This window comes from Euprymna scolopes, chromosome 19, assembly GCF_053919585.1.
Source record: "Euprymna scolopes isolate OS-2025 chromosome 19, ASM5391958v1, whole genome shotgun sequence".
NCBI lineage: Eukaryota > Metazoa > Mollusca > Cephalopoda > Sepiida > Sepiolidae > Euprymna > Euprymna scolopes.
The window spans coordinates 79,151,326-79,164,905 of NC_136500.1; the positions used below are offsets into that span (position 1 = coordinate 79,151,326).

The 13,580-nt window shown below is 32.4% G+C and overlaps 1 protein-coding gene and 1 pseudogene across 24 annotated transcripts in view; one reads left to right on the top strand and one right to left on the bottom strand.

Moving 5' to 3' along the window:
* The window catches only part of LOC145239774 (rho GTPase-activating protein 39-like), a 1,121,368-nt gene that overhangs the window by 836,763 nt on the left and 271,025 nt on the right, over positions 1 to 13,580 (bottom strand). The gene's annotated exons all lie outside the window — the stretch shown is intronic.
* On the top strand, positions 7,356 to 7,496 carry LOC145240562 (U2 spliceosomal RNA; annotated as a pseudogene).

Below are 13,580 nucleotides of genomic sequence, written 5' to 3' on the forward strand. Positions count from 1 at the left end.
TTGATACAAGTTTTAGAAGTGAATATAGAATAATTAAAAGTAGGTCAGCAAGACTTCTGACTATCAGGCACACATCAAGAGAACTGAATGCAGAAAAGGGCTTCTGTTCTAAACAATAGGCTGAGCATAAACAAAATAGCGAACAAGGAAAAATACAATAAAACCAATAAACTAGTTTATTATTATTATTATTATTATTATTATTATTATTATTATTATTATTAAATCAATTTTCCAGAAAACAAAGTAAGGTCAAACTAGGACTTTAATAACGATTTTCATTTAACGGATCTGCAATATTTAAGAAAGATCAAACGTTATAACCCCTCCATTCGTAAGAAGGCCAAGGAGAACCAGCTACACTGAAAATAATTCATTAGAAAGTATTTCCGATTTAATACAAAACAGCATTGTATTTGTATCTGGTCTTATCTGCGTCTCTAATAAAATATGATATATATGTATATATACACACACATACTAGCAAAGTGACCCGAGGTTGCCCGGGACTGAATGATGATCAACCAATGTTTCACACTCCCATATTTTTATTGTCATCGAAATCGATGAAATAGCCCATTTTTCAATCAAATGGATTGATTGCTTGCTCTAATAGGGGATCCATCGCAATACACCTGAAGGAAGCTTCACGTTCCTCTCACAGTGACTAAGTTGACAATTTATTGTAGTCTACATTACACTGTAGAGAATCAACTGTTGATTTTATAAAATTATATTTTATATATAATGGCTTGCATTAAAGTTTAAAATGCAAAAGTCAAGTATCATACTTCATACATGTGCTCTAAAGAGAAACATTCATTTTTAACGCATCCTTGTCATATAAAAGAACCTACTGTTGATTTTATGTTTGGCATTACTGGTCGTTATTAAAGTCCTAGTTTGACCTTACTTTGTATTCTTGAAAATTGATTTGATGGTAATCATAAAGTCAAGTATCATTGTGAAATTGTGCTTTAAACAGAAACATTCGTTTCGAACATGCCCCTGTCATATCAAAGAACCTATTGTTTATTTTATATATTGTGCCTTTTGACTTGTGTGGTAATAAAACTTCAAATGCACTTGTGATGTTGGGCTGCGTGAGATGTTAACTTTATCCAAAATCTTCTGGTTCTTCTTTCATTGGATTATTTCGATTATTGATACTTATCGGAAACATTCTGACACAAAATCTACCTAAGAACATTGCCAGGCACATAAAGTACCTTCGTGTGGAATTTCATAGATTCAACAAAGCCGTTTTCGAGGGAATGAACTCATAGATACAGACAAAGTTTGATTTATATAATAGTGGATATCTATATATATATATATATACAGTGATGATCATATTTATTGGCACGGTAAAATAAAAGTTAAATTTTGTCTAATAAATTCTAAAAAAGGATTAAATTAAAGAAAATAACAAAGTATATTATGTATTTTTAACTGGCCTTTCCGATGCAGCAATCGGATTTTAGAAAAAAATAAATAACAAAGGAACAACAAACATAATTGCAAAAAACCCTTGTTCAAAATTATTGGCACGGCTTTGTTTTTCTTTTAGTATCAGTATAATATCAATCAATTTCCGGTTTACGTGCTTTCTGAACTTTTTTATAGCCATATTATGCTTGTTTAACGCTAATTCAGTGAATAATTTTTTTCAGATAATTTTTAGATAGCGATTTATTTAAACTATTATAAGTGACTAAATTATAATTTTCAATCGCCATGGTTAAAACTAAGGAACACAGCGAAGACGTCAGGAAGCTTGTTGTAGCATGCCATACCAATGGAGAGGGCTATGATAAGATTTCAAAGAAGCTAAACCTTCCCAAATCCACTGTTAGAGCCATAATAAACAAGTTCAAATCGCAAGGTCACGTTATGAGTTTAGAGGGTAGAGGGAGAAAAAGGATTCTTTCCCAAAGAGATGAACGAAAAATTGTTCGACAAGTAAAACAAAACCCAAGGATCTCTGTTGGGGAGATTGTTGATGAACAGAGCACCTCTGGAGTGAATGTATCTCGACATACAGTTGGTAGAGTTTTGAAGAGAGCTGGTTTAAAAGCATGTCGTCCGAGAAAGACTCCCTTATTGAAGCCTATGCACCTGAAAGCAAGGCTAGCCTTTGCAAAACGTCATATTGATAAAGATGTTGCATTCTGGAAACGTGTTCTATGGACTGACGAAACGAAAATAGAGTTATTTGGCCATAATAAAGTGTCTTATATTTACAGAAAATCTGGCGAAGCTTTCCTACCTAAGAACACCATACCCACAGTGAAGCACGGTGGAGGCAGTTTGATGTTTTGGGGATCCTTTGCTGCCTCTGGACCAGGGCGACTTGTTAAGGTCACAGGTAGCATAAAAAAGGAAGATTATGTTAAAATATTGGATGAAAACCCGAAAGACTCTGCTAAAGAGCTCTCACTTGGTCGTCGTTGGTGGTTCATGCAAGATAATGACCCAAAACATTCGGCTAAACTGACTAAGAAATGGCTTGAGGACAATCATATTAATGTTTTGGAGTGGCCATCACAAAGCCCAGACCTTAATCCAATTGAAAATTTATGGAGAACATTAAAATTGAGGGTAATGCAAAGGAAGCCTAAGAATCTTATTCAATTGGAGGATTATTGTCAGGAAGAGTGGGCTAAAATTACTACTAAAGAGTGCAACAACTTGGTTGTAAACTATGAAAAGCGACTGAGGAAGGTAATCAAGGCCAAAGGCTATACAATTGATTATTAAATAAATCGTGCCAATAATTTTGAACAAGGGTTTTTTGCAATTATGTTTGTTGTTCCTTTGTTATTTATTTTTTCTAAAATCCGATTGCTGCATCGGAAAGGCCAGTTAAAAATACATAATATACTTTGTTATTTTCTTTAATTTAATCCCTTTTTTAGAATTTATTAGACAAAATTTAACTTTTATTTTACCGTGCCAATAAATATGATCATCACTGTATATATATATATATATATATATATATATATATATATATATATAAACAGTTATCTATGGACACGTGTCTCACCTTATCCATGGATCATCAGTGTAGCTGACTGCACCAGGGTTCAAACCTCCAACCATAGAGATTATGATCAGGTGCGATAATACATATTAGTTATTAATAATGTTACAGAAGATCATATCAATCTAATACTATAGTTTTCAATCAGGGAAGTGGATTCAGATTGAAACAAAGGAGTTTTGTTTTTTGTACTTTATATTTATAAATAAATCACAACCCATCTCTCTTCGGCCATATTAGATCTCTGAAGATGGAGGTTATTCTAGAAAATGTTGGCTGTTATTTTATTTCTTTTCGTGGTTAATTAGTGGAGGGCTTAACCACAAAAAAAACTTTTTAAAAATGTTTGGAAAAGATATAAATTGAAAAAGAAAGAAAAAAGTGATGCAAGATATATGTATGCTTTATCTATCTTCTATTATATACAGGAAAGTTGTCCATCTCTATGTCCAGCCATAAGTAAAAATAAACTACACCAGATATCTTTTACACCATTGTCTTGTACAAAAGATAGGCACATTGTTTGTATATGATATTCATTCTTTTGGGAGTCACCAGGAACAAAATAAACCGAGGATGGTGTTGACATTTAGAACGATTTTATTATGTAGTAATTCATCAATGTTTTTGTTCCAGTTGCCAGAGATATCAAGAGATGGGGTGATGGAGAGATGAGAAACAGGAGATGCAAGAGAGGAGGAAGGGAATAGGTAGAGAAAGAGAGAATATATAGCAAAGTTTTAACAAGAAAAATGTTAACTGTAACTTCTCTATCTTTTCCATGCCTCCGAGTAACGCTGGGTAACCATATTAGTTTGTTTCTTCAAGCTTTTTCAAACAATAAAATAAGTGAAAATCTGACTTTATATAAAAGTATTTTCCTATTGAAAGACAAGATAAAAAATGTAATGCATTAGGTTTTATACTATTACTAGCATGGGTGCCCGGCATTACCCGGGTGTTTGGAGGTGTGTTGAGCAAAAAAAAAAAAAGTGGTAGTAGGAAGGCAGGCTCGAACCCGTACCGCGAAGGAGGAAAAGAATGGGGGGGGGGGAAACGTGACGTCTTTGCTGTTACAACCACCGCCAAACCAGAAGTGACGTAGGTTTAAATTAAGGCTAGACAATCAAAAAGAGGGGATGACTTTCGAAAATATTGGCGAAAAAAGGGATACCTCCCTGTATAAAAGTGCCCAGTTCAGGGTGAAGAAATTAATGTTTTTAGCCAATTTTTCGGTATTTGTCGTCTGAAGGGTTGAGCTTCAAAACGATACTGATCTTGTGAAAATCTGTCGCCTCTGGCGAAAGTTTGAGGCAGACATGCAAACATACATACATTTATATATTGGTAGCTCAAATTTTCGACCCAAACCGATTAAAAAGCTTGCCCTATCTCTGAATACCCTTTATGTAAAAATTTCAAATGTTTAGACCAGAAATTGTCTGAGTAATTTGGTAGAGACCACAGAAGTCAAATTTTTTTAAACTTTGACCCCTATTATGACCCCTTAACATTTGTTTTGGGCTCAAATCAAGTTAAGTTAGATCCATGTCCAAGGAACCTATATCTAAAATTTCAAGTGTTTAGACCCAAAATTGGATAGGGAGTTTGGTAGAGTTCTCAAAGGTCAAATCGTTGAAGTTCGACCCCTTTACAGCCAAATTTTTGGCCGAAAACGATTACAAAGTTTTCCCAAATCTCACTACCTTGTATATCAAATTTCGAGTCTGAAAATTGACAGAGTTATTGTGTAGGAAATGTACACAGACAGACACAGAGACAGATACTTTCACTTTTATAAATATATAGATATGATATTATTCCAATATACCATAGTAACATCTTATGACATTTATATAAAGCAGAGCTTTACGTTACAAGTGAAGCAATCGCATTTGTGAGTGACTTTTTTTTTTTAAGTGGCGACTAGAAATAATAATACGCTTATCTTTTGGCGATTGTGATTTTTTCACCGATAATCTTCCAAAGCTTATTGCTGAGTAAAAAAAATTTGCAATATTTTTTTTTGTTGTTTAAATAAAACAAACATTATTTAAACAATAAAAGTTAACAAAAAAACAATATACTTTAAAAAAAAAACAAAAACAAAGGCTGTTTAAAAGAAAACATCTGAAAAATTCGAATATATATACTTTCAAGTCTCAACACAAAATTAGGTGCATTTATTTTATTAAAAAATACAGAACAAAATCTTTATGGTGTACGTACACGTCACAGAGTGAAAATGTCACATTCCAAAAATCACGTGTGTTTGGCTAGTAAAAGAAAATATTTAGTTGTCAAAGGTCAACTAAAGATAATTTTGCCTGTAGGACCCTGTAAAGTGAAGTTTTAATATATATATATATATATATATATATATATATATATATATATACTAGACTACCCGTGACCCGTTGGGTCAGTATGTTATATTAGCTACGGAATTCATGTATAAGTGTAACACTTGTGACGTAAAGAAAATAGTTTTCTTGTGACATAACATAAACATTTCTATGAAAGTATATTAAAATGAAAAAAAGAATATAGATAGATTTCTATTAGTCGTTCTGCTTATAATTGTTTATTTTTGAAAATAAACCAAAAAAACTTACAGCCATTGAATTATAAGTTGCGTTAAAATAACTTAAACGTAATACGGAAATGAACGATGTAAAAAAAAATGCAGAAAGTATTAACAACTGTTTATTTGGATAATTTAAAACGCAAAAACAAAAAAAAATTAGGCCGCTGAAAACGTACACAGTAAAAAAAAATATGTTGTCAACAGGTCAAAGTTGATTTATTTGTGAGAAAAATGCGACAGTATAGTTGTAATATAGAATAGTTGCAAAACATCCCCTAAGGGGTCAGTATGTTATATTTGCTATGGAATTCATGTATGAGTATGACACTTGTGACGTAAAGAAAAGTTTTTTTGTGACATACAGAAACATTTCTATGAAAGTATATTAAAATGAAAGAAAAAATATAGATAGATTGCTATGAGTCATTCTGTTTAGAGTAGTATTAGGAAAGATACATGTCAACCAGTAGTAGTAATAGTAGGATAAGGAAGAGGAGGCGTAGTAGTAAGAGGAAGCGTAGTAGTAGTAGTAAGAGGAGGCGTAGTAGTAGTAGTAGTAGTTGTAAAGAGAAGTAATAGTAGTAGCAAGAAGAGGAGGCAGAGTAGTAGTAGGAGGATATTGTGCAAGCAAACAACCAAGAACGACAGTTTTAATATTATATATATATATATATATATATATATATATATATATATATATATATATATATATATATATATATATATTAAAACACACACCAGCTATGTTACTAAAGTTCGGAAACCCTACAAACCCGTTTTTCTTATTGACTGCTGACGTTCAAATTTCATATTTTACAATTAAAAGATAACAAAGGTCTCATTTACTTTAGATAGATTTTTATAAAGTAATATTTTCTGAAATATTTGAGAAAGATTTGGAGTAGGGTAGAGGAGGATAAATTTAAGTAAGAATTAAACTTGGAAATATGAGAATCCATGAGATTTGTTCAGTTATGCGATGAGGTCAGAAATAGTTCAGACAATAACCAGTTCTGCTAAAGCAAGATTTAAGTTTCCAAAGACGTCAGAAAAGGAGGTAAAAAAAAAAAAAAAAAAAAGATTTCATCCAACGAATTAGAAACATGCCCTTTTTCTGGCAACAGACCTATGGCCATTTTTTTTTTTAGATTCTAAAATTGATAACATTAAGAGAAAAAAAAGATTTGATTCTTAAACAAAACAGAAGAATATGGTGGAGGTTTGATAGGTTCTGAAAGTGAAAGTAGTCATAAACAAAAATAAGAAAAAATTTTTATTTTTGATGAAGGAAATTTTTTTTTCAATGCAGTGTCAGAATAAAAGAATGAAAAGCGTAGAGTGAAAATCAGTATTTTTTAGTCACGTGCAAGCGACTCTATAAGTCACTCCGTCGGTCGGTCAGTCAGTCGGTCGGTCTGTTGATAACACTTTTGTGCTTGGCCTTTTTGGTGAAGATCAAAGGTCTGTTGTTAATAGATGCTGTTCTTAGCCTTTTGGTCAAGATCAAAATGCAGTATCTGTTCCGGCAGATACTGCAAGCAAAGACCATATGTGGGGCCGACCCCACATATAAGACCTTGGTCAATGTAGAGGCAACCTTTCATACCAATTGTCACTATCCAGCTCCCCTACTCCCCGGGGAGCTGGTCCCCATTTCCCCTTCACTCCTCACATTAAAAATCAGCCTTGTGCCTAATTTGTTCGGTGGGGGAGCAAATAAATACCCTTTTCTTAGCCTTTTGGCCAAGATCAAAGTGTAGTATCTATTCTTACTACATGCTGTACTTATGTTTGTAACTTTATTTGGCCACATAGCTAATATAAAAAATAATTTTTGTGATATAAAGTGGGGGATCACTTTTCTGTATTAATTTAATGTAAAATGATCACCCACTTTACAACCAGTCAGTCTCAAAGCCATTCAAGTCATTCTCCAGGATTCCAGTTATTTTTAAGCATTCAAGTCATTCTTAAGGTCATTCAATTCATCTTTAAGTTCATTAAAGTCATTCTAAGTCATTTACTTTTTATTTATTTAAGTCATTTCAGCCCATTTTTCGGTCATTTTAGTTTATCTTTAAGAATTTCATGTCAATCCTACATTCACGCATTCATTCATTACACGACAGCACACGACTAATGGCTATCGGCCTCGTTTTTGCTAGAGTCAGGTTTTATAAAAGTAAATCAGAGTCTATAAGCTTTTTTTTTCTTCTTGTCTTTACTGGCCCCTAGCCAACTCTTCATCTTTATAAGGAAAATAAATAAATAAAAACAGTAAAAATAAAAAGTAAGGAAACTTTATAATAATTTACAGACACTTAATAAATTACGTTTTTTTTTTGCTTTTTTTTTTTTAATCTGACCAATGAATTCTGGTATTTTAATTACATTTTCATTATATTGAGCAAGTTTGTTTTTTTTAACCATTTATTTATTAAATTGTTAATTACTACACTGCAATTCTTCAAAATAATAAACTGACATTTTTTTAATGTCTTTCTGGAAAATCTTTCCAGGTGAATGCGATTAGAAACAAATATCAAATGTTTGGCAGCCATTAATAAGAGGAAAAACAGCTTTTTTATCATCTTGTTTTCATTCAATGTCGGTTTAATGAATTTTTAAAAGAAAACAAGCAATTTTGATTAAGCATTGCCACAAAACGATTTACTATATTGCTTCAAATAGAATCAAGTCTGTAAAGGAGTAGAGCTTTCCCAAGAGGCACCATTCATTGTATCTCGACTGATCTCCATTCACCTTAATTTGCATTATATCTTTTTAAAAAACTAAGAGTCATTACTTGTCAAGGCCCAAAGGCCACTTGAGAATAAATGTTAATGAGTATCAAGTGGACAGTGAGACAACACTAATGTTTGGTAATGATGGAAGTTTGGTAGAATCTAATTATTTAAGAGAATGGCTCATGAAAAATTTATTCACATTGAACTTTGAAAATGATAATGTTGTAGTCAGCTAGATAGCAGTCCCCGCAGTATTTTTTTTTTTTTTTTCCGCAGAGGGATAGTTCTAGAAAAAAAAATATATTGCTCATGGAAGTTTCATTTAGTTATAGGCATAGAGAGAGAGAAAGAGAGAGAGAGAGAGGGAGGAAAAATATTGACAGTAGTTGAAGCTAAAAAAATTTTTTTAAATAAAAATAAGCTCTAGGTTTTAAATTGTCAGTTAACAATACCTGCAGTATTCTAATTTTAAAATATCCTTCACTCGTCTAGAATTACCAGCCATGAGAAACTAATGGTTTAAATAGAAAATCAGTTTTATCTAGATTTACAAAAAAAAGCAGAAGCTCACTAAAAATCTGAGAGCTTTTAAGCCTGGCCATTTGATCTTTGTGTAGAGCTTTACTTACAGATAGTGAAAAAAGTTGGGGTGACCATCTAAATTTAATTTCCTTCAGCTAATGAGTTAATTGCCAGTGACCTACCTGCAAAATCAAAGGTGGCTTCGTTGATTGGTTCTGAATCTCCCGACCAGCAGTAATTGTTTCCTACACTGATAATTGCATAGGCATGAACACGAATTCTGTAGGTATAAAAATAATTAATATAATTAAGAATTCCACTAAAAAGCTGGCAACTCACATTCCTAATTATTTGATCTTTGTATATGGCTTTATTTTCAGTTGCATCCCCAGGCATAGAAAACAAATATATCAAGAATCATACCCGAAACAATTTTCTGATACTAACTTCTGTAGATTCATTAATTAATAAAAAAAAAAAAAAATTTGACGTTAAAAAAAGAAAGAAAAAAGAAAAGAAACTTAATGACCGACATAGAAAAGGCGCCATTGTTATGAATCGCAATCTCCAAAGATACTGATTACACAGATGCAAGTAAATGAACTGTTCAGGTTGAATCGGTGCGTAACACCTCAATTGATTTCAGGTGATTGAATTTTTCATTCGCAACAAAAGACCAGTCTAGCATACGTCAGGTGAATATGATTAGGCTGTAAGCAAATACAAGGAAACACCTGTGAACGTTCTCTTGAAAATCATCCATTATACAATAGCGAGGATAAAGTAGTAAAACTGTGATTAGATAAAAAAATAAATAAATAAACAAATAAAATAATACGAATATAATGGTCTGGGTGAAAGGAGCTACAAACAATTGCATATGGTAACGAGATAGAATCTAATGTTTGTGTTTAGTTACTAGAAAATTAATGAATATAAACATGGCAGGCTCACATCATGAAACTATGTTTAGGAATTTTTTTGAGAGTCGGATTTATAATCTATATATTAATACGATAGCATGGGTGTTATTTTCTGTGTCACGCTTACATTCGGGTCATTTAATTACTATGTACTTCCATTTCTTGTAATAAATAATTTTACCAAGAATTCTTCATAAGTTTTGGTTTCAGTTTCGATTATGGTGAAGGAACTCCAGTTATAAAGAATTGAAATATCATATTTAAGCGTACTTTACGAGCAGGCTTTGTCAGGCATTTGTGCTAGCTTTTGCAATTTTAACAAAAAAGTTATATCAGAGAGTCTTCATTTACACTGAACATCTACAGAACGCCAACATCGATATATTATATATGAATGAGTCTCCTGTGGAATTTCCACAGATCCCACTAGTGTGTACTATTTAGATTATTCAAACTACTGTTCTCATCTGGGATGTTATTTTCATAACGTTGTAACCTCTGATCTCCTCCAGGTGTATCTTGTCGAACTTGGAAATATGTATGGAATTTACAACGGAGCACTTTATTTAATCCACAGGGTAGCTTCCTCTCGTTCCCTCAGCTCTGACCGGGTAAAAGACTTTGGTTATTAAGCATCTTCAATTGAAGGTTAGAGCTTCAGTCCCGGCGTTAGTAAAAATACTATCGATGGAATGGGAGCAAACTACCCCTTAGATTGAATATAAGAGTTCCGTTCGAAATTTCAGAATTGGACGAGACACCTGAAGAAATCTGGAGGTTACATAATCCGAATCGTTGTAAGATTAACATTCAACATAAGAACACAAGTCCGAATAATCCAAACCGTTACGAAATGTTTTGAAAAAATAAAAATCTATATATCTATAAACGTGAACGTGTCTGTGTGTGTGTGTACATCTCCCTACACAATAACTGTCAATTTTAAGTTTACAGACTCGAAATTTGATATACCCGGTACTGAGATTTGGAAAAATCTTTGATCGATTTTCAGCCAGAAATTTGTCTGTTAAGGGGCCAAAGTTCAACGATTTCACCTTTGAGAACTCTACCAAACTCCCCATCCAATTTTGGGTCTAAACACTTGAAATTTTAGATATAGGTTCCTTGGACATGGATCTAACTTAACTTGATTTGAGCCCAAAACAATAAATGTTAAGGGGTCATAATAGGGGTCAAAGTTAAAAAATCTGACCGCTTTTTTTTTTTTTTTTTGCTCAACATACACCTCCAAACACCCGGGCAACGCCGGGCTGAAATGCTAGTAAAAATAACAATAGATCGAAAATAAGTTCAGAATTAACTAATTTATGCAATATACACAGACATAAAAAAGATTTATTTCAATAAAAAGGTAAGTATTATCATAAATAGGGCTAAGACAACAGAATATCCTTCTTGTTTTAACGTTCAAGTATATATCCGACACAGTTTGAACGTGGCTACCGAGAAAGAAGGCCGATGCATATGACAGCGTAATGTCACTTCCTAATTAAGTTGTAGGTATAGACAGCTTCCGGTATTCAACCACGTGGTCATGCTAACAGGCATAAAAAAATATGGCTACCAATATGTGTTACCGATTGTCCATGTATGTTCTAAAGAAAAAGAACAATTCTCTATTCGGAAAATAATTATTATAATTGCACATTTGGGATAATTTTAATCAAAATATCGTAAGTGAATTCGTGTTTGAACTTTTATTTTTATTGGAGAAAGTCCAATATTTCATTTTATTTATTTATTTTTTTTTTTTTTTTACTGCAAAATAAACAATTTTTGGGTTTGTATTACTGTACACATAGATTCGAAAAAGTTGGCAAAAAACAAATATATAACAAATAAATGTTACCAAAAGCAAGATAAGTTACTTTTCTACCAAACTGGATATATTTTCCGTGTTTTTATTCAATGTAACATGTTTATTCAGCTCGAAAAACATACATTGTTTACCGATGTATTGGAAAATTCAAAATGGCGCCCGACTCTCTAACACGGTAAGTTCGGGAAAAGCTGTTATAAATAATAAACTAGACAAAATACTATTAAAAAAACACCGAATATATGTCAAACTATGTCATGGTAATATATATATTGAGCGAGTTTCTAACAGTATTTTGTCTAGTTTTATATTTATAGCACCTTTTCCCAAACTTACTGTGCTAAAGAGAGAGTCGGGCGCCATTTTGAATTTTCCAATACATCGGTAAACACAGTATGTTTTTCGAGCTGAATAAACATGTTACATTAAATAAAAACACTGAAAACATATCCAGTTAGGTAGAAAAGTAACTTATCTTGCTTTTGGTAACATTTATTTGTTATATATTTATTTTCTGCCAACTTTTTCGAATCTATGTGTACAGTAATACAAACCCCAATTTTTATATATTTTTCAGTCCGTTCTTTTAATAATAAATAAAACTTTTCACTGAGTATTTTCAAATATTTTAAAGTAATAATTTTTCACGGCAGTGTTTTTTTTTTTTTTTTTGTTTTTTTTTACGATTGGTGAATTATCAATATTTTAGCACGGGGCGTAATTCATTTCTTTGAAATATATTTAAAACTTCAATTTTTTGTTTTTTATAACATTTTAACTGTAAATAATTTACATAGCGAGTTTGTTTTACTGTACATTTATTTGTGATATATTTGTTTTTTGACAACTTTTTCGAATCTATGTGTACAGTAATACAAACCTAAAATTTAATTTAACTTGAAAATAATATTTAAAATACACGTGCGTATACTGCACAAGCACCCTTATTATTATCATAATAATAATAGTAATAATAATAGAAAAACTGGTGTAGATGACATCGACTTGCGTCACACCCCACCAACTAGTTGTGAAAGGTTAGGGAGGATGGAAAGACCGAGGTGAGAGAGTACTGACCAAATCTCCATTGGAAGTGTGCAGTTCAAATCTGGTACTTTGGGGAGGCATTTTGTCACCCAAACCCCAGGAAACACCAATGGCCGATGCCAACGAGAAATCAATAACAACGGCTGTTGCGATAACATGCAATCATCTGCACAAGTGGTCAAAAGGTGGAGAACACTGGTAATCTGGGGAGACTTGTCACTTGGTCTCCAGGGAACACCACAGGTTACTGCCAGTGAGCAATCACTGATGATGGCTTGTGAGACAACTAATACGCTACATATTTTGATGAAAAACATGGGGAAAAAATGGAGATAGAAGACCAGAAAACCAAAAATTTAAATATAGTTTCTGTATCTAAAGTAATAGTTATTTAAATATTTCAACATAATCTTGTGGAGAAAATCCAGCTTCCCAATAAGGGGCACTCTGGATAGGAACAAAAATAATCTCAGTCATGAAAGATTTCTCCTCCACCGACCGAAGACAGAAAAGGTAAAGTGTAGCATCAAAACAGATACTACACTGATCTTGTTCCGAAGGCCAAAAAATATTTGTTTAATGTTTCTTTAATGGTTTGTTCCCTAAATTCATAATTCAGTTTTATCAGTGTTAAATTGTACATTGCTTTAAAATTACTTAATTTTACATAGATAATGTTTATATTTTATATTGAATAAAGTTCAGTTTAAGTAGTAATCGAACCGTGTTCCTTTTTCTTTTTAAAAATGTTTTATTGCTCTTTTTCAAATGGCCCTCATATAGTACTGACAGTCTGATAAATCTTACCTACATTGCCTGCAGACATTTTTCAGCTAACAGGCCTTCTTACTCTCGGTGGCCGTGGTTT